Here is a 13,673-nt window from a genome sequence, read left to right on the forward strand (position 1 = left end):
AATGGTACATTATATAGTAATGGTATATTATATAGAACGTGCCTCTAGAGCCGACCTACTGATACATTATATCTAGCTTGTACCATAAAATTTTCATCAAAATCGGTCCAGTATTTGCGGAGATATTGTTGAACCCTGAGATCTGCAATTTTAAAATTTTGAAATGAGAACACATTTTTACTGTTTTATTTACAGAGCCAGAGATACTAAACCAAATCCAATGAAAATTTTTCTGTATGTGAAGTATGCATATCAAAATGTTGTGTAAAAATTTCATTCAATTTGATCCAGCCGTTACAAAGTTATATTTGCTTAAGTAGCACCCGGTCAGTTTTTTCGTATTCAAACTGCTACAACTTTGAAAGCATTTATACAAAATGGCTCAAAATTATACTAAGAACATATTTTTATAATAGTATTATACTGTAAAATTTTGATAAAAATCGGAGCAGTATTGGCAGTTCTATAATCAAAATTGTGCTTTTCTGACCTTAAATTTCCGAAAATTTACTATGGAGCACCTTTGTACAAAACTTTAAAAAGGTAGGTCAATGGTTTTATCTATATATCAACCAATACTTAATCGATTTTGATGAAAATTTTATGGTATAAGCTACATATAATGTAGCATTACTGGTCCAAAAATCAGCTGTTTTGGTGTACGCAGTCTAAAGTTATGAAAAAAATTGTGTGACCAAATTTGGACCACATCACCCTTTATTGCTTTTTGTGTATGAATAACACTAGTTTACAAAATAAAACGAAAGTCGTGAACTTCTGTCAACGACCAAAATTTTGGAAGCATAATTTAGCGCTGAATTCGAAACCGCGCTTCAAAAAATGTAAAGTAGAACAGTTTTTGAGTTTTAGCCCAATATTTTACAACTTTTTAAAATATGGAATTAATTAAAATTCAAATATCTTGCGTTTTGTTCAACCAATTTTAAATCTTTTTCCATAAATTAGAAGCTTAATATAATACCATTCGATCATCTGAATGGAGGTCTTACGTAAGATTGATGAAATTCAAGATATTGGCAAGTTTTAGGGACGATCTCCTTTAATTTTAGCAAAATTTACAAAAATATATGAAGAAATGTTTTTTTTTTCAATAAAAGAAAAAAAACTATTTCAAAATTCTTTCCAAACGTTCATTTGACATATCATATGTAGGCGAGTTACAGTAAAAAATTCAGTTCAATCGGAACATTGATTACGGAGAATAAGATGTGTAAAGTGAGCGACTTTGCTTAAAAATAGAACAAAAATCGATTTCAAATCATCAACCATGTATGGAAAGTCGAAAAAATTTCCGCTCTACTGTAATTTTTTTCCTTCGCGTTTTCGAACTCAGGGCATGATTCTACACCAAAAACGATCATCAGCTTACCGAGTTCAAAAATGCTGTAAACTAATGTAATCAAGAATATAAGTTGAATGAAGCCTGGATTGGGACTTCTTCACTATGTGGACTCTACGAAAACACCGCTTGGATCACCTGTCAAAAATAATTGATTAAAGGTTGAACGACAGATGATTATGTTGCATGTTGATGAATGTTTTTAAGCTGATTACACATATGAATAATATTCTTTTCAACTTTATATTCAGCCATCTATATCTAGGTATATCCCTTTCGAAACGGAGCGCAAAAAAGTGAAATTTCCATACAAATTGCTCAAATTTGGCTCTCCGTAACTCTCAGAGTTTTTAACATAATAACACTTTTTCTTTGGCATTTGCAAGAACTACTATTTATCTTCCGATTCCTAGCTTTCTCCACCTAGATAAATCGGAAATGAAAAATTTGCGACAGACAAAACTTGTTCATGTTTTATAATTTTAGGTCACTTTGTTTAACTTGTTGTGTTAAATCTCACACACAACATAAGCATAAGTTTGTTTGCACACACGCAAGTATAAGTTATGTCTCAATAATCAAAACAATTTACATCAGGTAAACCAAAGACTAAACATTTAAAAAAGTTACGCAAAAATGTTATTGCTCAACAGCCCAATTGTGCTGGCTCGCCACGAGAAGGATATATTGCTGATTAACCCTTCAGCGCGCGCGCCGTTGTAAAATGTACAGCACTACCAAAAAACCTCGCTCGTCGTACACAGCTCGCGTGCGGTGCAGTTTCAACTGCTTGATGGCGCGTGATGGCGAATGGTTAAAGAGGTTGAACAAACCATACATCAGACCCAGGCATGGAAATAATCGTTCACGATTCATTCATTTCGAGCTCTCTCACAAACATTCTCGCGGAACGAAACACAATCCCAGCAATCCTGTACATAGTGTGTTACGCACTCAGGCGAATGAAGGGGAAAAAGCAAATACACGAAAATTATGGCAGCGTTCATCGTTGTTCACGTTCACCCGTTGAGTACGGGACTGCAATCGCAAGGCGAATGTCTTGAAAGGATCACACGTGAATGCATTCCTTCAATCGCGGCGATTCTTTCGTTTCGTTCGTCGTACTGCTGCTGATGCTGATGGTGCTAGTTTTATCTATCCCGTTTGTTGGGGGTATTAAGCAATTGCGTGTTTTACCTAATTAGGAAATTAACTAGTATCGATGGTAAATATGAAAGGGTCTATGGACTTATCCACCAATGAACCGAATTCATCGCGGTCCGAGATTTTTGACACTAGAGCGGGGCCGTTTCCAATCAGAATAGGACGATTCTGATTGGAACAGACCCCGCTCTAGTGTCAAAATTCTCGGACCGCGATGAATTCGGTTCATTGGTGGATAAGTCCATAGATTTCCACGTAATTTGAAATCAGGCAATTTTACTAGTGCATGTGGATAACATCGCCAAACGTACATAATTTATTTGGGCTTATAGCAAAGATGGGCTAATTTCTGATTTAGGAAAACAATATATAACCGGAAAGGGCAATAAATTATCATGTTTACATACTTGACAAAGGAAAGAAAATACTACCGCTATATTGTACCGTGTTTTAATAGATCAGTAGAATTATTACTTTGGTTTATTTATGTTTTTTATGTTAAGGGCCCATATAGCCGAGGCGGTAAACGCACGGGTATTCAGCATGACCATGCTGAGGGTGACGGGTTCGATTCCCGGTCGGTCCAGGATCTTTTCGTAAAGGAAATTTCCCTGACTTCCTTGGGCATAGAGTATCTTCGTGCCTGCCACACGATATACGCATGCAAAATGGTCATTGGCAGAGGAAGCTCTCAGTTAATAACTGTGGAAGTGCTCAAAGAACACTAAGCTGAGAAGCAGGCTTTGTCCCAATGAGGACGTTACGCCAAGAAGAGAGAAGAGAGAGAGATGTTAACCAAAGATTTCACTAGTTCACTAATTTTGACAATTACATTTTGGCCAAGGAGTACAGGGCAAACAAAAATATTTGTCACTCCCAAAAAACAAATCAAAGAAAAAGCCGCAATGTATTTGTCAAAAGTGGTCAAATATATATCGTTCAGGCAAATCAGGCACAAATCGACGGGTTTGATCCTCATCAATGTCCCGGCGGCGCGGTAGACATGCATGCATTCAAGTACGGTAGAAGTATGTAGAAATATTTTCTGATAGAAAGCTAGCACATCTCATCATGATACATGGTACAATAGTAGATATATTTTACCGAATCAACCGTTTCCGCGCCGCACCATCTGCACAATGTCACCGCCAAGGTCAACGCATTTTCCCCTTTTGCCCTCGCACGACCAAGGAAATATAACACGAATAGACATGCTTTACCTTCCCATCTAGCAATAAATTAAGAAAACGCACCAAACCTGCAAAATAATATTGTCGTTATAACAATCACGCGAATGCAATCTTTCATTCATACTGAATCTAAAATTTGATCCGTGTGTGAACGTTCGCGTAAAGATTCATTGAATCACGGCCCAACCGAAGAACCACGATCGACATGATTCAATTGCTTCGGTGCCATTCTCTTTATGCAATCTTTCTCTCTGCAGTTCATTTGTATAGAGACTCGGTGGAGTTCATTGGAACGGTTTGATCCAACCGTGAGCGAACGATACAAAGCAATCAAAACAAAGAGCGCAGTTGGCAAGATGAATGTGAGTGAATGAATTTTCCCGTGCCTGATCAGACCAATATTCAGCTATCATTGTGTTCAGCCACTAACACCATTATTTAGCTAATGTTCAGCTAGTACTCTCACTGTTCAGCATTCATTGTTAATTGGATAATGGTGTAAGTGCTCATAATGGGGAAGTGTTTGATGATGTTGAATAATTTGTTTGATATCTTGGAACACTTGTGACATGTGACAATAACGTTTCCCGAATAGTATTATCGTCGCACCACCAAATCGAAGTCGTCGCTAGAAGCACATGCGAAGTTGCAGCTGCGAAGTAAATTTGAATCTATTTTTTCTGTTGCGCATCATTAAGCTAATTAAGAGCAACAATATGCACTAATCCAAATTGAGTTGCGACATTTCTAAGTAGGTTAAAAATCAATTTTCGCACGTTCGGTCACTTCGTATTTCGACCAAAAGCATAATAGGGTATTGGTTCCCATATTAAGCATGTGGCTCCCATTTTCATCCTACGAAAAACAAAGGATTGAAGCGCTGTTTGTTTTGTTTCTTATTTTTGTATTTTTTGTTAGAAGTGAGCACCCATGAAAACAAAAAGAACGGAATCAATCGGTGCCGTAATCGCTTGTTTTCGAATAGGATGAAAATGGGAGCGTGAGATTACTGATGGCACACATCTCCTAAATATTGCAGCTACAAACAGGACCTTTTGCGGGTTGCTTAACCAACTTCGGTCGCCCGTAACTTGCAAACGCAAATGAAATTCGCTCAGCATACACAAATGAAATTCGCTAATTAGACGTTGAAGGAGTTAGACTGAAAAACTTTTGTAGTTTTTGAATCCAAAGTTCTGCGAACGATTCACGATGGGAAACAAGAAAATCGCGCGTCTGCTATTCGAAACATATAAAATAGAACAGAATTCAGTGGGCTGAACACGAAGAGCGAATCTCGAAAAGAATAGTGAGAACAATGCTCAGCAAGGAGCCAGGTAGAAGTCGACCACTTCGTGGGAAACCGCGTACGCGCTGGCAATACGCGGTAGAAGAAGATCTGTGACCCCTACACGTTCGGGGAAACTGGAGGAACTGGGAACATCACCTAAGACCGACAAAGATGATGCTCTACGATACACTTGGCGTTGGAGTAAAGTTACTTTTTAGCCAAGAAACTACCAAGGTAAGTACGATATCTAATTTCAGTGGATAAGTACGATATTGTTAGTGGTTCATTTTTTAATTCTGTCTCTATTAACACCAATTCATCCCATGATTGAAACAGGAACTGCCTAAAGTAAATGATTCAATACTTTACGCCGCGCTTGTTATTCTTCACTGTATTTACAAACAAAAAATGAAACACTTCTAGAGGCATGCTAGTGCATAAACACCACTGCAGCTGAGAAAGACCATTCTTTCGATTAAATTCCATATTACGACGTATTGCAAGTACAGGGGTCAGGGGGCGGACGTTCGATGCGTGTAATCCGCTCCCGGCAACGACCGAGCCCTGAGGAACGAGATTATAATCTAATCACTCTCATTATCGAATTAGTTACTGCTGCCGGCGAAAAGTGCAATCCCGATCCGATGCTTCTCTGCTGCTGCGGCTGTTTGTTTCCCCTCGGATACATTCCTCGGATGCCTCGGGGGTAGATTTCGCGTCATGTACAAGTGCGGAATTCACACCCCATCTCGTCTCGGTTTGTCCGGGGAGAAATAGCATAAATGTGTGGAATATATTTTTTCTCTTGTTTTTCTTTTCGTTCCGTCTGAGTTGAGAAGGGGCGACGACGACGGTTGAGATTTATCCAGCTGCGAAAGCACTTCCCGGGGCCCACCATGGCACACAGAGCAGGGCCGACGTCGATGATTAGATGAATTTTATTATCGGGATTTAGTGGATCTTAGGAAGGAAGACGGAAATCCTTATGAAAATTTGTTTGCTTTTTCGCTGTGGGTGCTATTGTGTGCGGATTTGAGGGAAATGGTGTGTGGCTTCCTGCATTGTGATATTGAATTAAATTGCTTAGATTGAAAGAGGATCGGATTTTCAACTACGAAAGTGCAATGTGTAAATGCTAATGTCCGAAATACTGAACAGTCTGCCATTCAATATTGCGTGAATCGTGATTCTGTCTCCACTCGGCAGCTTGATTGACAAAATCTCTTCTCTTTTTTCAATTACATACACACAATATTGCTTTTTGTTTTCGAAAGTGATGCAATCCCTTGACCTACCAGTAATTACCATTCTCAAAACCAATTAAAAACTAATTTTTCACACCATCAGATCAACGCCGAGTGGACCTTGCACGGCACGTGCCAACAACGGTGGTAGTGGACTGTGGAAAGGATTTTCGGACAACGAACGGCCACGCTGACCAACGCTGGCCATGCCATGCCGGGTCGAGTAAAGTGGATTTCAGCTTGTTACAAAAATTGCTTTTATTAGGCATATCATATGTACAAGGAAACGCTACTCTAGATGCTATCAACCTCTACGATTAGGGAATTTATTGACTCGATTACCTTGTGATCATTGTCATCCCGTTTGTGACGGTACAGTTATAGTATACACAGATTTTCAACTAGGCGCGATGAACGGTTTTAGTATTCTAGGTTTATATAGGGTAAAATTAAGTAACCAAATGTTTTAAATTTAAATGACTGTTCGCGGTAATAAAAATTTACCAAATATCAAGAAACATATTATAATTAATACTATGTTAGCCACCAGTAGAGTATTAAATAAGCTGATGAACGTTTTAAACCTAAAACTATGAGAGACGAGGTTCAGTCAGCGAGTGTAGTGATCCAGTACCCAAAGATTTAGCTCTTTTTTGCACAGTTGGGCTTTTTTTATTAACGTACAAATTGGGCCGAAAGGTATCAGATGTTCATGAAACTTTTTCCACAGGCAGGGCTTATGGATACATGAACAAAAAAATGAGAAAAAATCAGGGACGCATTTTTCCCGGAAAACTCAGGTGGATTTTTTTTTGTTCCCCTGACACTACTTACTTTGAAAAATCATAACTCAAGAACGTAGCATCGTAGAAACAAAGTTTTTTTTTAGAAAATGAAAGCAAATTTTCTCAAGAATAAAAAAAAAATGAACTGGAAAAAGTTTTCTACAGTTGAGAAAATGCGTAAAGAAAAGCCGGAAAAACTATGCCCGAACTCGTGGAAAATTAAAAAAAAAAATTTTTAGAGACGCCTATTTTATAAGCTTTAATCGCTGAAATTTTTGGAATGCACTTTTTTCGTTTTTGAGTTATGGCCAATTTTGTTGAAAAATGTCCAATGTGCCATTAAAGCCTTTTCTTTGAAAAATCATAACTCAAGAACGAAGCACCGTAGAAACAAAGTTTTTTTTAGAAAATGAGAGCAAATTTTCTCAGAAATCCAAAAAAATATGAAATGGAAAAATTTTCCACAAAATTTTCCACCGTTGAGAAAATACATAAAGGAAAGCCGAAAAAAGTATGCCCGAACTCGCGGAAAATTTTCAAAAATAAATTTTTGATAAGGTAATTTTATTAGCTTTGATCGCTGAAATTTTTGGGATGCACTTTTTTTTCGTTCCTGAGTTATGGCCACTTTTGTGAATAATATAGAATACATAGAATGAATTATTCACATTTTGAAAAAAAAATCGCATAGCTGTGCATCAATCGCTAGCATGTTTATCGAGATATTTAAAGCTTTGATCTTCATTACCCGTCTGTAAAAGTATAGTTCCTCCATTCAACGAACGAGGAAATAAATATTTGCTATTGCACCACCTAGAGTCAAAACGTAAAGTAGACACTTTCTTCATACTCTCAGTCGCATTTTCCGTTCGACCTTGGCCTAGCACTTCCCCAACGCAGAATGAGATAATTTTCTCAGGGCATCATATTGAGCCCTGAAACTTTTATTTTAGGGGGTAATTTTAAACTTTTTCCTATTTCGATACAACCTAGGGGTACATAGAGTCTACTGTACCTCCAACTAACGTATGCCATCCTCTGGAGCAATATTGAGTCTCAAAAAACCGTATCCTTTCCCATGAGGTGATACGATTTGCAATGGAATACTATTGCATCAAGAATTGCAGAAATTCGACCGTGGCTTCCACAGAAATATACTTAGCGGGTACATCAGGGATTCTTAAAGTAGTTCTTTCCAGAATTCCTTCAGGAACTCCATCCGGCGTTCATTCAGAGATTCCATCCAGGATTCCTCCAGGAGCTCTTCTGCGATTCTTCTAGAAGTTACTTCAGGGATTTCTAATGGAGTGTTATCTAAGATTCGCCCAGTTCCTTTTGAAATGTCTTCTGCAGTTTCTTATGAGATTCCCAAAAGAAATGAAATGTAATCTTAGAAGGAACTGTTGGAGGAAACATAGAAGAAACTACTATTGAAATTCTTTATGAAATTGTTGGGAGAATTCTTGAAGGAACTCCTGTAGTAATTTCATAAGGAATTCATGGAAGAATTTCATACAAAACTCTTGGGGTAATTCTTACATTGGAAACTCATCTGCGAGGATTTCAAGAACAAAGTTCCTAGATGAAGCCCAGGATTGTTGAAGAAATTCCAGAAGAAACTTCTGGATGAATCTCCGAAGCAATTCCTGTAGAAATCTTGAAAGAATCCCTGAAGAAATTCCTGAAGGAATCCAGGAAGAAACTCAGGAAAAAAAAATCCCGCAAGGGATTCCTGAAGGAATCTTGAAAAGAATGCTGGAAGGAACTCCAGAAGTAATTCCTAAGAAGAAAAAACTTCTGAGGTAGAATAAACTACTGAGTGAACTATGGAACGAATTCGTGAAGGAACTCCTGGAGGGATCCTAGAACTCCGGGATGAATATCGGAAAGAACTCATGGAGAAATCCCAGTTGAATTATTTTTTTTATTTCATAAGAAACTCCTGGAAGCATCCCTAAGGGAACTTCTGAATCCTGAATTAACTCCTAGGTGAATATCCAAAGGTACTGCATGAGAATTCATAGAAGGACCACCTGGAGGTAAAATGCGGAGAATTGCAGAAGGCATTCGTAAACGAATCCCTGGACAAATTCTTTGCGGAATTTCAGAAGGTATTCCTGAGGGAATCCCGCAACCAAGGATCGGTATATTCGCCTCACTCCATTCATATTCGCTCCTCTTTGCTGAAGCGAATCGAGAAAGATGCAGCAAACGGACGTCGTGATCAAACACGCAACCCCATCACCAGTGGGAAGCGATGAGCCATCTGCTTGACATGAATATTCGTTGTCATTCGTCGCAGTTTGGATCGCAAGCGAATGAATGAATGGCGAATGGTGAAGAATGCTGTTGAGCGATCGAAGCGGCTATTATCATAAGTAGGAGAGAATTTCTGCATGTAATGCATACATTTTTACTGTATTGTCGCTGAAATGCTAGATTAGCAAAGAAAATAATTCGAAAACATCAATAATTCGTATGCACAATATCAATCGCATCACTCACGAATCGCATTCGCTTGCGATGCGAATGTGGACGAATGAATAATTTCCAAGTGTGGCTTCCCACCGTTCGCCGGAGTTTGCTGTCGTCGCTGACAAGCACACACACGAACTCAAGCGACAACCGTTCGCTGCTGACTGTCTTCGAATGGGGAAGAAGATGTAAAGTCGAAATCAGGAACCCTGCCCGCAACTCACATTTCGAATTTAATAACACTAACCTATAGAAAGCAAATGGAAGTCCGAATTGTTAAGAAATTTCTAATACAATCGTTTTTCAGCAGAAGCCCTAAAAAAAATGCCGACGGGAATCCCTGGTGCAATATCTGGATGAGTTGCTAGACGATAATCATCTTTTAATTATTAAAGTTCGTAGGCAATCACTAAGAGGGATTCCTAAATACTGATCGACAAAATTCAAAGAATGACTTCTGGCGAGCGGAAATGACGACTGTGGCAAAGTTTGAGCGGAATTCCATGATTAGTTCTTGGTAGAATTTCTGATTACATTTCTAACCTATGCCATGTCATCCTTCGATGGACAATCAGCGAGTAGTGTGAACAAATGAACATTTAATATAGTTTGAACGGAGTTCGTCCGGTGAGTTCGTTCCTTATTGTTACCTTTTATATTTGAACATGACATACATGGTCATTCCGGAGGGGTAGCCTAAGAAGGTTAAATGAGCCAAACTTTGTCAAGAGATAACAACCATCAAGTTGTTTTCCGAAAGTTTCCAGTGAATTTAGTTTACCCTGCTACAACAAATCATCAGGTAGATCATTCCGTTCCGGATTGACTCTGCAGCCATAGGTAATCCTTGCGCTGCTGATGGTGGGTACCAAACCATCATCATCACATTTCTAACCTATGCCATGTTAAATTTTTAGAAAATTGACAGAAATCCCAAATGAATCCTTCCTGGATGAATTCCCGGAGGAATTCCTGGAGGAACTTCCGGAAGAATTCCTGGAGGAATTTCCGAAGGAATTCATGGAGGAATATTCGGAGGAATTCCCGGAGGAACTTCCGGACCTGGAGGAACTGCCGAAGGAATTCCTAGAGGAACTTCCATATGAATTCATGGAGGAACTTTCGGAGGAATTCCTGGAGGAATTGCCTAAGGAAATCCTCGAGGAATTCCTGGAGGACTTTCAGGAGGAATTCCTGGAGAAACTTTCTGAGGAAATTTACATGTTCAAGTCAGAACCGAACGCATTTCAATTATTCTCTCTACAGTAGCATCTAGTTTCCAGCGTTGACAGCCCAGCGGCGACACCATCTCTTGTATTCAATCCATCGTCGGTTCTTGTTTGCACTTTTCGCTGCAGGTGCCAACTGAGAGCATTCAATAGAAGAGTAAACAGCAATCATTCTACCATTTTTGTAATTTTCGTGAGCAATCTATGAGATGTGCAAAGAATTAAGCCGTAGACGACTCATATTTTTCTACTACTACATATTTTTCATATTCTCCCTTTAAAAAATGTTTAAAAAAATCTGAGGTTTGATATGAAAGATTCCCATTTGATATGAAAATCTATAGCCAGAAAGATTCCCAGAAAAAAATCCTAAAGGAATCCTAGAATGAACTACTGGAGGATTCCCTCCTTGGGAGAAACTGTATGAGGAATCACAGTAGGAAATTTTGAAGAAATTCCGAAAGTTATTCAGGAGGAAATCATGTAGAAGCTCTTGAAGGAATCTAAGAAGATACATAAAAATATTCGACAATTTCGCTAATGATATGGCTACGACTACTACATCTGGTTAGGGTTCCGCGTGTGGAAGTATAATTATTCCGCATAGTTTTATTCTCGCGTTTCGGTGTGCTACCAGTCAAGTCATCCTCGAAATGGGTCGTTAGATGTACAGTAGAGTTACCACCTTCCATCTCCATGACTAAAAATGTTTTTGTCTATGCATAAAAGTAAATAGCCAAAACAGACGCAGACATTTTTCTTCCATAAAAGACTGCCGGCCAATGGGCGATGGATTGTACATACATACATACAAATACAAATACACATACAACTCCTGGAGAAATTTTCGGAGGAATTCCTGGAGGAACCTCCAGAGGAATTCCAGGAGGAACTTCCACAGGAATTCCTGGAGGAATTTCCAGAAGAATTCTTGGAGAAATTTCCAGAGGAATTCCTGGAGGAACCTTCAGAAGAACCGTGTTGGATAGTTCGACATGTCCACTACCAGACATGCATCAATTAGCTGAACAGTTATGGCGCAGACACCAACGCGGTTGTACGCGTGTGTAAACAATGCTCCTGTCGCTAAACTGCCAAAATCGCGAATCGACCACTCTTCTGCTATCGACTGTCGAGGTCTAGATCGAGGTAGTTGATTTCAGTAGCAGCTTTTCTTTCCGACTCGACAGTGATGGCAGGCTAAATCGGTTCGACTCGGGTTATAAAATAACCCCCCAAAACAGATTTCAACATTTTTTTACACAAAACTCTTCGAATTCCTTCGAATTTTAATTGTTATCTTTTTTTGTAACTTTTGTGAGCAATCTATGGAATTTTCAAAGAATTAAGCCGGAAATGACTCCACCATATTTTTCAAAAGAAAATTGAATACAAATTCTTTAAAAAACGCATGAAATTCTTGTGATACTAGTTTTAAAAAATGTTTCAAATATCTGAGGTTAGATTTGGAAAGATCAATTTCCGCTATACATTTCGCTATTCCCTTATAGCCTCCTGATAACCTGGTTGATTTCCAGAAAGAAATTCTGAAGGAGTCCCAGAATGAACGACTGGAGGATTCTCTCTCTGAAAAAAAAGTTGTATGAGGAATCACATTAGGAAGTCTTGAAGGAATTCCTATTCTTATAAAACTATTCAGTAGGGAATCAGAAGCTCTTAAGGCTGACACAAATTTTGATTTTCTCTTATGTCACCGCCCCCTCGGAAAATTTTGGTCAAAATTCAACATTTTGAGGGGGGACAACAATAAAATATTCAAAAAATTTTAAAATTTCAAGGTGAAATTAGAGTTGCACAGAAAATTTCTTAACAAATCCGATGAGTTTATAGATTTTGCCAAATTGTTTGGGTATTTCTTCGTCAAATACATTTATTATTTATTGTCCTCCCCCTTAGCGAGCAAACAAGTATTGTGACAAAAGAAGAAAATGAGATTTGTTCCGGCCTAATGGAATCTAAGAAGAAGTCATAAATAAATTTCCAAGAGGAATTCTTGTAGGAAACCCAAAAATAACTTTTGCTGATATCCCATAAAAAAAAAACTTTCACAGGAATCCTAGAAGGAGCTCCTAGAGAATTTCCTAGATGATCCCAGAAGGAATTCCTGCTAAAAGGAAGTCATCAATCTGGGGGTAGTTTGGGGACCCCAGAAGGAACTTCTGTAGAATTTTCAAAAGAAATTTCTTGAAGATTTTTGGATAGAACTCTTGAACGAATACTCCAAAAACTTCTGATGAAAACACCGGAGCAACTCATGGAGAAATCTCAGAAAAAAACGTCTGGAGCAACTTAAATATAATCTCTTGGATGAAACCCAGAATGAATTCGTTAAGGAATTCCAATTCATGGTGAATCCTGTTTGAATCGTTTAGAAAAGTCTACAAAAAAAAACAAGAAGATATAATCATGGAAAATCGGTGCAAAATAGATCCAAAAATAAAACCAAAAAAAGTAATCGAATTCATGCTATGCGTCCAAGGATGTTTTCGATCACCTGGCAATCGTTTGACTCATTTGTCTATAACTCAGTTCAGAAGCCTAATATTCAAAAGTGGTGTTCGGCATTGTAGATTAGCGTTTTTGCTATAATTATCACCAAGGACGCCATATTCTAACTCTAATATTTACGGCGTAAAAGTGTTATTACCACCTACACAACATTTCAATAGTAGGCTTCTGAACTGAGTTCTGGACAAATGAGTTAAACGATTGTCAGGTGATCGAAAACATCCCTGTATACGACTGCCCAGCCCATGCCAGTCACCAAGTCTGCAATCAAAAAGCAATGATTTTAACTATCTTTGTGATTAACGTCACTCGCACAATGCTAGTGCACACTCAGAAAATGTTGGGAATACTCACTTTCAAGAGTTATACTCACTCGCTGCTATCTCAGTTCAGAAGCATGTTATCA

This window comes from Aedes albopictus, chromosome 2 (assembly GCF_035046485.1).
Source record: "Aedes albopictus strain Foshan chromosome 2, AalbF5, whole genome shotgun sequence".
NCBI lineage: Eukaryota > Metazoa > Arthropoda > Insecta > Diptera > Culicidae > Aedes > Aedes albopictus.